At 37.3% G+C, this 16,880-nt stretch overlaps 1 long non-coding RNA gene across 1 annotated transcript; it reads left to right on the top strand.

Annotated features, from left to right (window-relative positions):
- Positions 1-3,700: 3,700 nt before the first annotated feature.
- LOC104118898 (uncharacterized) lies at positions 3,701-5,963 on the top strand. Its single transcript, XR_691329.4, has 2 exons — positions 3,701-3,916; positions 5,571-5,963. It is a non-coding gene; the product is annotated as an uncharacterized lncRNA (long non-coding RNA).
- The last annotated feature ends 10,917 nt before the right edge of the window (positions 5,964-16,880 follow it).

Here is a 16,880-nt window from a genome sequence, read left to right as displayed (position 1 = left end):
TTGGCAGGACCTAGAAGGAAGCATAAGGTTAAACGCAATAAGATTGACGAACTCAGAATACAACGTCAGCTAAAGACAACATACTAATGTTACCTCACGGGAGAGGAGCCGGTTTTTACTTTTGCCAAAAGTTAGGCCAATCTTGAATTCCCGTAGTACGAGGATGAACCTGCCTGACCCAGTCAGCAAGTTTCGGTAACAACTGGAGGCTCCGAGTAGTAGCTGCAAGATGAGAAGAGTCAATACGCAAAATCAAACACGCATGATCATATAAAGGGACAGAGACAGTAAAAGTTCTTACTGGCGCGGTTCCAAGTCTCCAGGAAGTCCGTGACATCGGCCACAACAGACTCAGTTTTGACGAAAAAGAAGTCGAGCCAAAATTGCTGACTACCCTTGTTGTCCGTCCTGACGATCATTGATTTGCCTCCACGATGGCGAATGTTCAACATCGTGCCCCTATAGAAGCTGGGCATATACAGGTGCACAAAGTGCCACAGAGTGACCTCGACACCGGCCAACTCGGCGACCTTAGACAACATCTTGATTACTTTATATATCAAGGGCGCAAGTTGAGCTGGACAGACCCGGTAATGATGGCAGAACTCCTCCACCAAAGGAGATAGAGGAAAAGAGTAGCCGATGGTGAAGGGGTAGGCGTAAAGGCTTCAATACCCTGGGCGGTGAGTGTACACTTCGTCATCGCTTGTTGGTACAAGTTCCACCTAGTCGGGAATACCATACTTGGCCTTAAATTCTACCAACGCTTTGCCATTAAGGAAGATCGGAAAGCCTCAACCATCGCCTCCGGCTATCGCTGCAAGTCCGGTTTCATATCAGGATTACGATGAACTATCTCATCAACCGAGGGAAGAGCCTCTGCTTTAACGCCGACAGAAGCATCTTCCCCGCAGAGAGAGGCCGTAATATAAGGCTGGCATGTGGGCCGGTCCAGACCCGGAACCGGCCTGGGACCGCGGGCCAAGACCGTTAAGACCGGATTTAGTGGGCCCGGGCCGGTCTCGTGGGGCGGTCCTATGCTTTGGGCCCGCCAGGGCCCGGGACCGGACAAGTCCCTTTACGGGCCAAACGGTCCCAACGATCAACTTTAAAAAAAAAATTAAAATAAAAAATAAAAAAATAATATATATATATATATATATATATATATATATATATATGTGTGTGTGTGTGTGTGTGTGTGTGTTTTGTTTAATTAGTTATATATGTGTGTATGTATTTTTTTAATTACTTATAATAATATAACCCCTTTATTCTCCATTAATTCTTGTCCCCTTTATATAATAATATAATAAAATAACTCCTTTATTCTCCATTACTTCTTATCCCTTTTATATAATAATATAATAAAATAACCTCTTCATTCTCCTTTACTTTTTGTCCCCTTTATATAATAATATAATAAGATAATAAAATAACCCATATTTAAAAAAAATTTTAAAATCTGGTGGGTCCACTTAGCATATTTAGCCTGCGGGCCGGACCTTTTAGCCCGGGACCAAACAGGCCCGGTTCCGATCCCGGGTCGGTCCCTACAAAAAGACCATTTTGCCCGGGCTCGTTTGGCCCGTTTTATTTGGGACCGGTCTGGGACGGGGCCCGGGACCGTTTGGACTGACCCACTTGGCCTGTTTAGGCCCGAGACCGGCCCACTTGCTACCCTTACCGTAATAGCCAAAGGATTGGCTGGAGCTCCCTCACTCACACTGGGGACGTCTCCGCCGTGAGCACCAGAAGGAGAATTAGACATATCTATGAAGAAATGGAAAGGGGGGAAAGAAAGTTACGGAAATAGAAAAAACCTTAGAAGTTGGTTGACAAAGTAAGAAGATTTGGGAGAAGATGAAGGAGGTGTTGGTAGCAAAAATGAAGGATAAAACTCAAAAGGCGGCAATCAGCCCCCCTTTTAAAGGAGGACCCTCGATATTCGAATCGATTCTTTATGATTGCAGCCGCAGTCGAAACGACAGAGCCAATCTGAAAGCTATGCGTATTCTGGCGTGACACATCAGGAGCAGACGTCACTCTAATGCCCGACGTCACTCCTGAGCCATGTTAGGTTCCCACCAAAAGTAACTCGGGAAGATCAAGACGACATAAATTCAAAACATGCGGCTCTCATAACTCCACATCGTCTGCCTCTAACGTTGACCATGTCTATCATTATCCACTTATCCAGCCCATCCCTAAGGACGACCTCGACAAGCGGAGGGACTAAATGTATGGGTGAAAACTTCATTTGACGTATTTGATCCAGTCATCAGTAATAAAGCCTATGATGGTGGTGACGTGCCATGATGACTCCAAAAGATTGAGGTCATAAAATGGTGCCGAGGTCGAACTGACTTAGTAGAGGACGAGAACGAGTATTCATTCTGGATACGAAGTGATGGCCAGCCTTAGAGTTTAGATTCCCTAGGGAATATTCTATGGATATTCCTTTTTATTATACTATCTAGGGTTTTGTGGCCCATGTGCTCTTATGAATAAGAAAAGATGTAGATACGAAAGAGGATTAGAACCTTTTGTAAAAGAAATCATCAACATTCTCCGTACAAGATTCTCACTTTATTGAATATAAACAAAGCTTGACTTTACACTGTCGATATATTACTCACCTCTCACTACAAAAAACTTGACTTTTAACGACAATTTCTTAACGAAGGGTCATGAATCCGGTCGTTATACGTGAACTTATAGCGACCAACTTTTTTTTTCGGACGTTAAAGTCAATTTTTAATTTCAACATTAACAAGGGGAAACTATTTTATCCTTAAAAGTATAATATTCAGTCGTTAAAAGTGATTTATTAAAGGGAAAAGGCCCAAAAATGACCTTGTGGTATTCGAAATGGATCAATTATAACCTCCGTTTAAATTTGAATGCAAAAATGACCCTGCCGTTATAAAATGGGTCTGCCCTTGTATTATTCAAAATGGATCAATAATGCCCTGGAATTTTATTTTATTTTTTAAAAATGCTTTTAAAAACTGAAAAAAAACAAATATGCTGTGGACTACAGCATATTTTTTTTAAAAAATACTTTAAAAACTGAATTTTTTTTTTTAAAACTGAAAAAAAAACTCTCCTAAAGTAGTGGACTACATATGCATTAGTTTTAAAAAAATAAAAATATTTTGCAAAATCTTTTTTTTTTCAATTTGACGGTTTAATATTTTTTCGGTTTATTTTTATAAAATAAAAAATCTACCATAATTATCGGTACAGTTATAGATTTATATAAAAACATACGGTTTTATTAAAAAAAAACCTAAAAATCGGTTCGGCACAGTACGATTATGTCGGTTTAGTCGATTTTTAAATATTTATTTGCAGTTATATGTCGGTTTTTTTTAATAAATTTCCAGTTTTTTAAATTTTTTTCAGTTTTTTTTCCAATTTTTTTTAATTTTTTTTTTCAGTTTTTGCAAATTTCTTTCTTTTTCTAGTTTTTACAGAATATATATTTTTTAGTTTTTAAAAGTATTTTTTTATAAAAAAAATCGAGGGCATTATTGATCCATTTTGAATAACACAAGGGCATTATTAGACTCATTTTATAACGACAGAGTCATTTTTTGATTTAAATTTAAACGGGGTTATAATTGATCCATTTCGAATACCACAAGGTCATTTTTTATTAAATAAAAACAAGCACAAACGTTTTCCCTCTTTTCTTACGCCCAACCAAACCCAACTCTCCAACCTTCAAAAGAAAACCCGGAATCTTGGATCAAAAAATGCTTGTTTCAATTGGAAGAATGAAGAAAACTGCTCACAACCTGCACCATCTCCTCCGATTGCCCATCTTGGAGTAAACTTCTTCGAAGTAAAAATACAGCCCGTCTCCTCCATTATCATCGGCCGCTCGTCTAAGAATTTTCTTCTTATCAAGGTAAGTTTATACCAAATTCCTAAACCTGCCGTGTAACTATTGAGTGGAATTGGGTATTCTTTTATTGTCCAATGGTATCTCGGTTTGATGGTATTGTTCTGCTTTTCTTAGTGTTAGTCATGTAATTTGGATTTCTTCTTAGAATATTAATGTTTCCCAATACTATCTTTTTCAATGTCTAGTTATGCTGGATTAAACCTGCTCAGAGTTGTAATTTTCTTTAATTTTTGTTGTTTATTGACCTAAGTATAGACCTTTATTTGGTATATGAGGTGAAGGAGAAATAGGTATAAATATAGTAAGGGGTGATCTTTTTTTCCTTTTCATGTAGTTTTTCTATAAATTGATCTTTATCTTTGTGCTTTTCGCTGCAGTTATGAATAAAGCTATAACCATGAAGACATAATGGTTTTTTAAAGAATTATCACTAGTTGGATGAACTAAAATACATGGGACTTTACATTTCTATAAAGCTCTTGTCATTACTTGAAGATCTAATATCAATATATGAACTTTGAGTTTTCTAACGATGCGTCCAAGTGCTGGATGAATTTAACTACGTATATCAAAGAGTAAATTGATGGTACTTAATACAATCTAACGTTGAGGAAGCTAGTTAATGAAAAGCCAGGACAGAGTAAGTGATCTAAGTTACAAGTGCTCACAAATATTTCAGGAGCCTAAAGTAAAGAATTCATTGCTTCTAGGTGCAGCAGAATGAGAAATGTTTGTTGTCCTACTAACCTATACCCTTTAACCCTTTTTGAGTGTGACTGTAACATTTATTTTCTAATTGTAAACCCAGTGTTGAGTCTGAGTCTGTGTTCTTATTAAATTAACTGCAATAACTGGAATGTAAACTAAGAAGTCTTTTGGTGAGTGCACCCTTGAGTATTGTTGGAATTTTACCTTCATGGTATCCTTTTCATTGGATATTTTTAAAGTCTCTTGCATTGAATGTGGATGAGATTTTGGCAGGGAATATCTTTTAGGCTAGCACTAAGGACAGAAATATGAGAAAAAAAGCTAATTACTTTATAATTCTAAACTAATTAGAGATATATAAATTTTATATACTCATTTAGTTTAACTCGGAGTCTATTTACATGATATAAGAATACTTTTGGTATGTGTTTTTTTTTTTCATATTAGTACATATATAATTTAAATCTTTTGGTAATAATATTGGTTTAAGTATGAAGGGACTACATCTAAGATTCGCTTAGAGACGTGATCTTTTAGCATCTTATTTTTTTAACTTACTAAACACATAATAAAAACATTAATTTCTCTTGATACAGCTTGCAATAAAGAAATCAACTGAATATCACATGTTTCTAGTAATAAGTAACAAGTAAAGCGGTTGCATGTTTCACACTACTTCCCTAACAATAAATTACCTCCTCTAAAATTATGTGCTTTTATTTGTGAAGTAAATCATATCTTCATTCTTGCTTACTTTGTGATGAAAAGCTCAAAATAATAATTAACTCGGTATAACAGTATTTTTATTCTACCTCTCTCAATATGTTCTTTTTTTCTCCTCTTAAAAGGAAATTGTTTTTTCTGTGTTGGTGAGTTCTTAGAGATGATGGTTTATTTTTTGTTCTTTTGTTGCTTCACTTGTTTAACAATTTATCTGCATTGACTATAGCTATCAACTCATATCAAGAAGTGAAGGTGAAGAAGGCATAAGTTGCTCAACATTCCCATGAGACACAAGTTGCTTGAATTTCTTTGCAGTCGATGCTCAACAATCCCAGGAGATAGTAGTTGTTCGTGCAGACATTAGTTCACCATTTTTACTTCGTGATTGTTGTTTGTGAGGATAAATACTATTTCAGTTATGTCTTTTTTATTCTGTTTTACTATCAGTTCAAGAATGTTAAATGTTTGCATTAATATTAGGTGTAGTTGATAGGTTTTTTCATTAGCTATCCAAAGTGAAAGACACTAGTATGAATCCTTATCCATGGGTTACAATTGAAGTCTTTTTTTTTGTAATTTCTCCTATTTAATGACATTCATGAAGTGATATTATGTCCAACTATAAGTTTTTCCTATATCATTTGCACTCTGACTATTTCTTTCCTATCTCTGACTATTAAGATCCCTGATCATATCTTTGCTAATCTTTCATTTAATATTACTCCTATAAACTTTACATTGTAGTCCATTCTAAACTTGTAAATTAGATTCCAACTCCAATCAATCTCAGAACTACAAACATTATAAGCCTAGAAAAAATAATGGAAGATGATCTTATGGACAAAGGGAAAGAACTTTTTGTAAATGCCAGCATTCTCAGCAAAAGAAGGGAAAGAATTTTGTCATTGATATCTTACTGTGAGCTATGGTTCCCCAAGAGAGACAAAGCTTTCGTACTCTTACTACTGAATGTTTTTCTTCCTAAAGTAAATTCCATTTGTGGTAGATTGTCAATGGTAATCCCTAATATTCACTCTTAGACTCTCTACTTATTATTTATCAAGTGATAGCATTTGTCATTTCTACAATGTTATTGCATTTCTGGATAGCATTTTTGTATTTTTGCACAATTTTATGCATTTCTGTAAATCGTTCTTCATCTCTGCACAACATTCGGTATTTCTGCACGTCATTTTGTATTTCTGCACAATACTCTACTCCTGTATGTTTCTGCATGACTAAAGTTTCATGCAATGTCAATGCTTCCACAAGTAAATTGATGCAACACCTTTTTAATCTTTTTCATAATTGTTGCAGTAATGCAGTAACATACAATATTTCTTTTAACAGATCATGAATTTGAAGACATGAAGCTTTCTTGAAGATAGTGTAGAGCGAGTTGAAGCAGATGAGAAATGTTAAAAAATAAATTGAAGTACAAGAGGAACCAACTTTGTTTTGCGAGGAATTTTTTAAAGATGTTGTTGTTTGTATATGCTATAGTTCTATTTTTTCTTTTTTTAGGAGTTGAATAAAATAATGTCAGTACAATTTAGATAAGTATATTTTTGGTAATGTGATATTCTAATATTTTGTAATCAACAACGATGTTTATATGAGTATTGACTTTTTGTATGTGTTTGGATATCTGTGTGGATGTCACAATATTAGCTGTCATTATTTATACAATTAATGAAAAAGATTCTGGTCGCAAAAAGCACTTACAAAGGTTGAGTTTGTTTCCGTTACTGATGTTTTAGTGACCAAAAAATAACAATTAGCGAAGGAAAATTCAGTCTCTAAAAGGAGGATTAACGATTGGATTTGTCGTCGTCGCTAAAAGGTTTTTAACGATCGGATTCCAATCCGGTCGTGTACTATTAACGTCTGAGTTTTTAACGACCGGTGACGACCGTAATTTATTTGGTCGTAAATGATCAATAACGACTGGACTTGGATTTTTAGCGACCGAAATTCCCCTCGCTAAAGGCCTTTTTCTCTTGTAGTGTCTCCCGATCCAAGAAGGATCGGAATATGCGATAGTTCACCATCATCTGTCATTATCAAAGAAACATCTGGGGAACTCATCTTTGTCGGGTTATCTTTATCTCATCTACTGTTTGAAAGTTATTTATATCTACCGTGAAAGTTATTTATTGTTATTTATTACCCTCCTTTATATTTTCAAGTTATTATTGCACAATCATTCTTCCAAGTTGTTTTCTTCAATGCTTCTCATTGAATATTCACGGTAGGATATTAATATTGATTATGATTAACCCCTTTTTCATAAATATAATTGTTTAAAACCAAGATCTACTTTTTGGGTCATACATTATCCACAAATTATCTACTTAGAGAAGATCTAGAATCAATTTACTTTCTCTCTGTATGTGAACATGACTTTGTCAAAGAGCAAAATTTATTTTCCAATGTATACCAATGCACTTGCAGAGCTTTCAGCAGTACTGTTACTAATTTATGGGATGCCATCTCCTTCAGCTTTTGGAAGCTTGTTTGTGTTGATATCTAAGCACTTCTTAGTAGACCACTTTACTTTGGGACAATTATGGCAACTTGAGCCTCAACTATGTAGTGGGTTGATCCAGATTCCATGGCATAGCAAAATGAGAACTGAAAAAAGCCAAATAAGCATCATAGATTAAGTCAAGAGAGTAATACGTGACTATTATTCCTATTTGCATCTCTTCATATCCCTTTCCTCTGCTATTCATTTTGGTTGCTCAAATTCAACAGAATGCCCCTATCTTTTCTCCACAAACTACCAAAGACATCCCTATTGTAACACCTACTATCTTTATGTTATTGTGTGCCATATTTATTGAGGAAGTGAGTTGTTGTCTATATTTATATGGTATTGGATAATCCTCACAATATAAATTAGCTTTTGGAATTGAGTTAGAGTCAATATTTATATTCTTAACATAGTATTAGAGTCGGACACATTTCTATTCTTAGTTTACCCATTCCTAGCCTGTGTGGCATAAGGGTATTAATTTGTCCCACAGTAGTTGAGGGATTGAGCTGTTGTGTCTTTTGTATGACTTTGAACAAGAGTTTAACTTTTATATATTATCAGTGTAAAAAATAATTACCCTATCATGTTACCTAAAAGATAACTACCTATAAGTGACTGTCATTTAAATATGAGCTTGGTAACCTGGCAATAAAGCATGCTACATGCTATAATAAGTTAAAATACACTAATAATATTATTTTTTTTTGTTCTCTTAGTTTATATAAGTTAAATCCTTTTAACAATTACTTGATTTACCTTATGCATTAATTTTTGGAGTTAAATTAAGCCCAAAGTCCAATCTCTCCAACACTGCCAATATCTTTCACTCCTTTCTATAGGTGTAGAATTGTGCAAATTGGAACATGCTATATTTAGACAAGTTGGTTGGCTAAGTAATTAAGTACTTATTGTATAGGAGGAAAAGTTGAGGTTGTACCTTTCTTTATTAAAAAACTAAATTCCTCGAATCAAAGATTTATATTACTCTCAGATTCATGCATTCCACTATTCAATTTCACCACCATATAAATCACCTCCTTGGCTCAAACTTAAGCTTCTCAGGCTCGTACGACGATACTCGAAAACCGGGACATGGCCGATACAACCGCCCAGTGTGGCTGAATATAACGATCGAACAATGGCGTAAGGGATCTCAATGGTTCGAAATTGATCGATCACTTGCTGCGAAAATTGCTTCGGATCACAAGTTTTACCCTATTTTTCAAGAACATTATCAAGCTCCATGTTACAATGATAAACATTATTTGCCAACTTTAGTGAACGTTTTATATCCACATATAAATTCTAATTGGACGATTACTGGGGTTGATTGGTCAAGAGGTGGCCCTCATCCTAGGAAATTTGGATTGATATTAAGGATGAGTTTTTGAATCAAATTCGATTTGGGACAGAATGTTTGTATAATGGAAATATTACTACAAATATTTGTTATCTCTTTGCTAGGAAATTATGCCGGATGCATTGGTGCCCTTGTTGCGGGTTGTGCCCACGGTGCCTGGATCTCATCCTTAAATACATTGATAGTGTAACATTGTCAATGTATTGTCACGACCCGAAATTCTCACCTTCGGGACCGTGATGACGCCTAACATTTCACTTGTTAAGTAAGCCAACGATAGAATAATATAATCTATTTTAAAATAATTTTTAAATTTATTAATAACAAAGAAATAAATGCACAAGCAAAGTCTGAAATGTAGTGAATAATCCATAAAAAAAAATAACGGATTCTAAATACCATCCCAGAATTGGTGTCACAAGTGCACGAACTTCTAGAATAATACAAATAAAGGTCTGAATAAAATAAAGCTGTCTCGAAACAAACACACAGTTAAAGTAAAGTAGACGGGGACTTCAGAACTGCGGACACCGTGCAGTTATACCTCAAGTCTCCTCTAGTAGCTGAAATCCGAGCAAGTCTATGGTACGCCGCTGGGACCAACTCCGAAATTTGCACAAGAAGTACAGAGTGTAGTATCAGTACAACTGACTCTATGTAATGGTAAGTGCCAAGCCTAACATCGACGAAGTAGTGACGAGGCTAAGGCATGTCACTTACATTAACCTGTACGCAATAATAGTAATAACCACAATAATAGAATTAAATCAGGTAACTCATTTCTAATAGTTGAAACCAACTCATCAGTCATAACCAATTATCATTTCAATCAATTTTCGTTGCAGCGTGCAACCCGCTCCCACTACATATTCATTTTCAATCGTCCCATATATTTATTTTAATCAAGTATATATAGACTTTAAATAAGTCTGTTGCGGCGTGCAACCCAATCCCCCAATATGGATTTTTTAATAAGTCTGTTGCGGCATGCAACCCGATCTCCCAATATAGACTTTTTAATAAGTCTGTTGCGGCGTGCAACCCGAACCCCCAATATAGACTTTTTCATAAATCTATTGCGGCGTGCAACCCGATCCTCCAATATAGACTTTTTAATAAGTCTGTTACGGCGTGCAACAATTAATATAAAATTTTACCAATATATTCTTTTACCAATTCTTATAGAAGAAATTACCCCAATAAATACAATAATTAATATAAAATTTTTAAGACAAGAAGCATACAATAATTATGATTTAATTATGAAACAAATAATGATAAATAGCAATTTATTATGAAAATCAGGGAGAAAATAGGCAGTTTAATATTTAATATGCTAAATGTCAAGTAGAAATTAATGCAAATAAATCAAATAAGCATGTAGCAATTATTGCAGGAATTCAAGAATTAATATTTGACAAAGAATAGGAGAGAAATAATTATTATAATAATTAATTTGTGCAGTAAAACAACTTTAGGATTTTCAATAATTATGCAAACAATTAATTTGACGATGTATAGACACTCGTCACCTCGCCTATACGTCGTTCACATGCATTTCACATAACAAATAATTTAAGGGTTCTATTCCCTCAAGTCAAGGTTAACCACGACACTTACTTCGCTTTGAAATTTTCAATCAATTACTCGACCACAACTTTTCCTTTTGAATTTTTCTCCAAAAGCGTCAAATCTATTCACAAACAATTCGATATACTCAATACGAATCATAGGAATTAATTTCATATGAATATACTAATTTTCCGGATAAAAATCCGAAATTCATTTTTAAAATCGACAGTGGGTCCCACATCTCAAATCTCAGAAAAACTTACGAAATCCGAACATTCATTCCGAGACGAGTCTAACCATACAAAAATTATCAAATTCCGATGTCAAATGGACCTTCAAATCTTAAATTTTTGTTTTTGAAAGATTTTATAAAAATCTAATTTTTTCCCCATAATTTCACGGATTCATGATGTAATTGAGTATGGAATCATGGAATATAATCAATATAGGATAAGAAACACTTACCCCCAATGAATTTCTTGAAAACCCACGAAACATCGTCACAAATCGAGCTCCCAAAGTACAAAATATGAAATAATAACCCAAGCCTCGATTATATAGTACATTCTCTGAACTCACCATGTACGGTCCACATAATTCCAAGTGCGGCAGCACATCCGAGCTCCTGCGGTCGCACAAAAATGGTGCGGCCGCACATCCCCAGCTCCTACAGTCGCACAAAAATGGTGCGGCCGCACTCTCTTGGAACTGCACTGCTATTTTTTAGTATTTTGCCTATAACTTTCTCTATAGATATATAAATTATGACTTCTTTACCTTTCTGAAAACTAGACACGAAGGGTTACAACTTTAATTTTTGAATCATCTCAAATTCCTTGTGGATCAAAAGATATAAGCTTTTGAAGTCGGACCATCGAATCTGAGAGTTCCTGAGTGCGGCCGCACACAAAATTGTGCGGCCCCACACTCCACTGCTGACTTCAGTGCGGCCATACCAAATTTGTGCAGTCCGCACAGTTCTCCTGAGGTCCGCACTTCCCTTTTTGCCTCAGCACTCCCAAAATGTGCGGTCCGCACTTCCAAAGACCCCAAAACAACATTAGAGTGCCGAAAAGCCCGTACTCGCTCAAAACTCACCTCGAAACTCACCCGAGCCCTCGGGGCTCCAAACCAAACATGCATACAAGTCCAAAAATATTATACGAACTCGCTCGCGTGATCAAAATACCAATTTAATGCCTAGAATTACGAATCGGATACCAAATCTAATGAAAATTTCAAGAAAACTTTAAAACTTATATTTTCACAACCGAACATCCAAATCACGTCAAATCAACTCTGTTTTTCATCAAATTCGACAGACCAGTCATAAATGACATAACAGAGCTATTCCAATTTTCATAATTAGATTCCGTCCCCGATATCAAAAAGTCAAATCCGTGGTCAAACTTTGGAAATCTTTAGCCTTTAAATTTGTAGCTTCCGTTAAATGGCCATAACTTGAGCTAGGGACCATCAAATTAAATTTCGGGCATACGCCCAAGTCTCAAATCACGATACGGACATACCGAAACTGTCAAAACACTGATCCGGGTCCATTTTCTCAAAATATTGATCAAAGTCAACTCAATTGAGTTTTAAGGCTCTATTTCATATTTTATTCTATTTTTCACATAAAAACTATCCAGAAAATTGTACGGACTGTACACGCAAGTCGAGAAATGATGAATAGTGCTTTTCGAGGTCTTAGAATACATAATTAATTATTAAATTTAAAGATGATATTTTGGGTCATCACATTCTCCACCTCTAAAACAAACGTTCGTCCTCGAACGAAGTTAGAAAAAACAAGTACCTGAGCTGGTGAATAAGTGTGTATATTTACTCCGCATGTCCGACTCGGACTCCCAAGTAGATGCCTCTATCGGCTGACCTCTCCATTGCACCCGAACTGAAAGATAACTCTTAGACCTCAAATGCTGGACCTGCCGAGCTAGAATAGCTACCGGCTCATCCTCATAAGTCAAATCTTTGTCCAATTGGACTGAGCTGAAATCTAACACATGGGACGGATCATAATAATATTTCCGGAGCATAGACACATGGAACACCGAATGAACCGCTGATAAACTAGGTGGTAATGCAAGGCTGTAGGCTACTTCACCCACCCTTTCAAGAATTTCAAAGGGTCCGATATACCTAAGGCTCAACTTGCCCTTCTTTCCGAACCTCATTACACCTTTCATAGGTGAAACCCGGAGCAATATTCTTTCTCCAACCATGAATGCAATATCACAAACTTTACGGTCTGCATAACTCTTTTGCCTAGACTGAGCTGTGCGAAGTCGATCCTGAATCACCTTGACCTTATCCAAGGCATCCTGTACCAAATCGGTGCCTAACAACCGAGCCTCTCCCGGTTCAAACCAGCCAACTGGCGAACGGCATCGCCTTCCGTATAATGCCTCATATGGAGCCATCTGAATGCTTGACTGGTAGCTATTATTATAAGCAAACTCCGCAAGTGGCAAGAACTGATCCCAAGAACCTCCAAAATCTATAACACAAGCACGAAGCATATCTTCCAATATCTGAATAGTGCGCTCTAACTGTCCGTCTGTCTATGGATGAAATATTGTACTCAACTCAACCCACGTGCCTAACTTATGCTGTACAGCCCTCCAGAAGTGTGAGGTAAATTACGTACCTCGATCTGAAATAATAGACACGGGCACACCGTGAAGGCAGACAATCTCACGAATGTAAATTTCAGCTAACCGCTCTGAAGAATAAGTAACTGCCACTGGAATGAAATGTGCTGACTTGGTCAACCTGTCCACAATGACCCATACTGTGCTAAATTTTCTCTGTGTCCGTGGGAATCCAACGACAAAATTCATAGTGATACGCTCCCACTTCCACTCAGGAATTTCTAACTTCTGAAGCAAACCACCAAGTCTCTGATGCTCGTACTTAACTTGCTGACAATTCAGACACCGAGCTACATATGTAACTATATCCTTTTTCATTCTCCTCCACCAATAATGTTGCCACAAATCTTGATATATTTTGGCGACACCCGGATAAATAGAATACGTGGAACTGTGGGCCTCTTCAAAAATTAATTCACGAAGCCCATCCACATTAGGAACACAAATATGACCCTGCATCTGCACAACTCCATCATATCGTACATCAACCTGCTTGGCACCACCATGCCGCACCGTGTCCTTAAGGACAAGTAAATGAGGATCATCATACTGTCTCTCTCTAATATGCTCATATAAAGAAGACCGAGTGACTGTGCAAGCTAGAACCCGACTGGGTTCTGAAACATCTAACCTCACGAACTGATTAGCCAAATTCTGAACATCTGCAGCTAACGGCCTCTCACGAACCGGAATATACGCAAGGCTGCCCATACTCACAACTTTTCTACTAAAAGCATCGGCCACCACATTGGCCTTTCCAGGGTGCTACAAAATGGTGATATCATAGTCTTTCAACAACTCCAACCATCTTCTCTGCCTCAAATTAAGATCTTTTTGTTTGAACAGATACTGAAGGCTACGATGATCAGTAAATACCTCACACGAGACACCGTAGAGGTAATGCCTCCAAATTTTCAGCGCATGAACAATGGATGCCAATTCTAAGTCATGAACATGATAATTCTTCTCGTGAACTTTCAATCGTCGTGACGCATATGCAATCACCCTTCCATCTTGCATCAATACTACACCAAGCCCAACGTGAGATACATCACAATACACCGTATAAGATCCTGAACCTGTGGGTAATACCAACATTGGCGCTGTAGTCAAAGCGGTCTTGAGCTTCTGAAAGCTCAACTCACACTCGCCTGACCATCTAAATGGGGCACCCTTCTGGGTCAATCTGGTCCTAATAGTTGTTCATAATCAATTACAGAATAGTCAATTAACTTCATGTTAACAAAAATGTCATTTCAAACGTTCACAATACTGATAACGAGATACGAGGCATGAAGACCTCATAATTATTTACCCGAATTAACGAGTCACATTTAAGGCCACCTGGGCGGGCACTTACCTCGTAGGCTAAAACTCAATAATTACAACACGACTTTGGCAAGTATGCATAGAGAATTTCATACAAGAATTTTCCTCACAAGGATCTCGTCCTCAGTTCTGAATCACAAGTAATATCCACATCGTGCCAATCGAAAATTTCCATTTTCTCCTTTTAAATAATTTAGGTTATACAAAATCACAACACATAATGAACCTCATACCGGTAGGACATATAATTCATAATTTATAATTAATTATCCGTAAATTACATCAAAACTTACCGAAATGAGTACCATAAAGCCACCTTTAGCCTCGCAGCTCTTAATAGTGACCAAAACTGAATGATAGGCGTAGTCATCTTCATAGAATCTCCCAACAGGAGTAAACACATAAGTAGATCATAGAATTACGAAGCTCACTCATAAGTGGATCATAATAGGATGACTCGTTTCGATACTCAGAACGACATCACGTTAAGGAAATCATTCCTTTATATTAAATCGAGGTCGTACCTGTAACGACACCATCTGATGTAGCGACATCCTCCATACCATAAAATAATTATATCAACGACTAGGCCTCCATCTCTAGGACGTCTTCTACCCGCATGTCCTCCACCCCTAACTGGCCGTGTGGGTGGTGTAGTAACTGCAATGGGCACGTAGCTTGATTGCTTTAATGAAATATGTCTCTCCCAATTCTAGGACAATTTTCTCATAATGTGCCTAGTATCACCATAATCATAACAACCCCTTTGTGGGTTTGGCTTCTCATACTGAGTGTGTGCTAGATAACTAGAATAACCATTGTAGGAAACTCATATCGGTGGTGCATTAAAATAACTTATTGGAGCACCCCGAGTAATCCAATGTGCGAACTGGGTTGGCCGACTGCCCGAGCCCCCGCCATAATGATTTATACTCGCAGAATAGAATCCACTGAATCCCCCATAACCTCGAGACGTCTTGGTCTCCTTAGTTTCCTTTTTCCTCACCTGAACACGTTCTAATATCTTGGAAATTTCTACCACTAGTGGAAATGAAGTATCATCATGTAGCTCCCAAGTCGTACAAAATTTTATGATAATAATTGAGTCCTTTAATAAGGCTTTGGACTCGCTCCCTGGATGTAGGAAGCAAAGTAGGAATATGACGGGCTAACTTATTGAACCTGATGGCATATTCTGACACCGTCATGGTGACCTGACGCAACCATTCGAACCCTATGCGCCACGTATTACGGAGAGTTCGGGAAACAAACTCTTTCAAAAGTATTTCTGAGAACGGAGCCAAGTGGGCGGTGTTGCATTGGCTAGTCTGCCCTCTTCATAAGCTTGCCACGGACATCTGTGGAGAATTATCTCTCCCAAGGCCAATTTCTTCTTTTGTTATGCTGACCCAATACTATTGAGCTGACCCACTTCTTAACATACTCTTCGATTCTTCTTTGGGGTAACCTTTACCCCTATTTATATACAATGATCACAAAAGTAGAGCTCCATACAGACAATTCTTAGCCCAGAATCTCGTCAACCACTATACTTCCTCCGAAGCACCCCAAAATCCGCAACCATAACGTCCACGCTGAGTAGACCTTCTGTACATTTAAAGTTGTTTCTCTAACTCCTTTGGTACTGAAGGATAGGATTATTAAGTAGGCGGACATACCACAAGTCCCACCTTATCCTCTACAAAATCTTAGGCCTTAAACATGTGTAAATTTTGGGGGAACCTTTCAGTACCACATATATATATTTCAGGCCAAAACTGATATAACACATGACCCTGCCATCCATCCATTGATAGTGAACTCCCCCCACTCGGCGCGGAATCATAGTTCACCACGTCCGATGATCCATAACATTAACTTTCACAGCTCGTATAAATCAACAAGATGCAAGGTCCGTTGCACCCCCCACCCCCCCCACATGATTCACTGGTGATCTCTCAATGCGTTCGCATCTTCACTCGGAACCACACGTTGAGGAAATGTTTGAGCATCTCTGGCTCCCTCGTAGTCCATCTGCGGCATCACGAACTATCGACGCACAAC

This window comes from Nicotiana tomentosiformis, chromosome 8, assembly GCF_000390325.3.
Source record: "Nicotiana tomentosiformis chromosome 8, ASM39032v3, whole genome shotgun sequence".
Classification (NCBI taxonomy): Eukaryota; Viridiplantae; Streptophyta; class Magnoliopsida; order Solanales; family Solanaceae; genus Nicotiana; species Nicotiana tomentosiformis.
The sequence above is the reverse complement of the archived record's forward strand: the minus strand, read 5'-3'. Positions and strand labels throughout refer to the sequence as shown.